We start from the raw sequence: 2,265 nt of genomic DNA, 5'->3' as shown, positions 1-2,265 counted from the left end.
CGTGTGTGTCACTTGAAGTAGTGTGGTGAGCTCCTAAGCCATCCTACCAGGCCAGTCACTCCTCCCCCTCTATGCGGCACATCTAACCCAGCAGTTACTTTGTAGCCGTCTCAGATGTATCAACCGCCATCATTCCAAACCCTCTATTAATAGCAACCTAAAGTTATGCCACAGTGCCCTTGTCACTATCTCATTGCCCAGATATGCCATCAGCCCATGTTGTCACAAGAGGATAAGGCTGAGAACAGTACAGTAGTTTTGAAATATGCATTTATACCCTTTTATTGCTTGTACAGACCCATAGTCATCTATCATCATATTACTGTCCATCTCGTGCTGTACCTAATTTATTCACAAAACTTGGTCATAGGCTTGTGGATAGGAGGTAGCATAGCACCTGGGAGGGGATTAGTACTATGTGACTTCAGGCATCAACTGGGGGAGGGGGATGTCCAGGAGTGTTTCCTTGGATAAGGAGAGACTGTGGTGCTTGCATTTTAATTTAACAAAACGTATCAGCATATTCTGACATGTCAACAGTGTCGCAGGTAATAAAAGCTGCATCATTTCCAGGATCCTGTAATGAAATGAGATTGTTCAAAAATTAAGATTTCAAGACAGCAACAACAGCATCCGACATTAGAGGCGAGCCCTCCTGAGGACTCATCTCCTCACCAGGTGCTCCTGAGAAAGCAATGAGCTCTCAGCTAGACGGAGCTCTGGCCTCGCCCTGCTGGACATGCTGCAGCTTGAAGGAAAGGCTCTGCACAGACTAAATATTCCAAATGGGAGCAGGGACCCGTGGGCCTGGAGACTCACAAATATCCTGTTATAACCGGGAGATGTGCTGGCCAATCCGCAGGGCTGAGTGAACTGAGTTGACAATAAGGGTCCGGGTCAGCCATTGCAGCCCGACCACGACCCTGAGTCGGACACTGGCCCATGCCAGCAGGTACAGGAACTTCAGCCCACCATAGCAGTTCCCACTGGAGGCCCAAGTTGGGGGTGGTGGCAGCATATCCTAGGCTCTCCTCATAGCCATCATTTCAAGAAAAAGACCTGTGTCAACAGGATCTGTTGATCCTGCTCTCCACAGCCTGTTCAAGGGGAGTACCCTGGGCCGCTGCTCAAGGGTGAGAACTCAGCCCAGGACTCCTGTGGCAATGTATCCTTGAGGCCTGGGTAAAAATCAAAGCCAAATCTTATCACCAAACAAACCAGGCTTGGACACTAGGCCCTGTCCGCCCTCTATTTCCAGGGACTTGGGAAAATGCCCGTTTCTCCTGCTGTTTGCTCCCACACAACGGAGCCTTCCTACTGCGCCCAGTTGGTGGGCCGTCTATCCCTCGTCCTCAAACAGCTTCTCAGACTCTGCTTGCAGTCCCACCCCAGCCTCTGGCACCCAAAAGCAGCCTTGTGTGTAGCCAAAGTCTGGCGGAGGCCTGCAGCCTCCCTGCTCTCTCACATCACAGTGACCAGCATCAGCTCTGCTGGGACAGGAGAGCCAGAAGGGGACTTCTGTGGCTTTAATGTACGCCCCCCCCCCCGCGCGCGCTCGCTCCCGCAACCCCTCCCACTCCACCCCCACTCCCTCGCTCCCCACCCCCCACACCCCCCAATGTGGAGGAGCCATTGGCTCTCCGGAAGGAGTAGCACTTACTACTGCTTGCTCTGCTTCCTCTCCTGGAAGGCAGGGCCTGCTTTTATTTTTGTTTTGAGGGAAGGGGTGCTTCTCGTTGATCTGTGAGGGTCTGACGGTTTTGTCTTGTGTTGTAGTTACTGATCCGCAGCCTTGAACTTGATATTCTTCTGCCTCAGGCTCCCAATCGCTAGGGTGGACATGTTGGGAGTCACCAACCAAAACCCTCCCCTTAGCCCTCAGCTTTATAGACTGCTGGACAGTAGGGGATAAATGAATATGAGTGGGAGACAATGGACTACTACACATCTATTTTTTTTAAGTATCTACATAAATGGATTCTATTAAGACCAAAACCTCATCGCCTTTCCTCGCCATTTCTGTTCTTTTGAGAATGCCATGTGCCCATATAATGTGTTTTGATGAAATCCAAGTCTCTGGCTTCCCACACCTTCCCCATGTCCCACCCCTACTTTTCCCTTGTAACTTAATGTGTTCTCCCTTTAAACCCCCTTGTGTCTATCTAGGGCTGCCTGTATATGTCTGAGTACAGACGCATCTACTGGAGCCTAGGCAACCTCTCTGGATGCTGCATCCCTGGAGAAAACTGACTCCTCCTCTCCCCA

The sequence above is a fragment of the Rattus rattus genome, chromosome 10 (assembly GCF_011064425.1).
Source record: "Rattus rattus isolate New Zealand chromosome 10, Rrattus_CSIRO_v1, whole genome shotgun sequence".
Lineage (NCBI taxonomy): Eukaryota > Metazoa > Chordata > Mammalia > Rodentia > Muridae > Rattus > Rattus rattus.
This window is presented reverse-complemented; position numbering follows the sequence as displayed.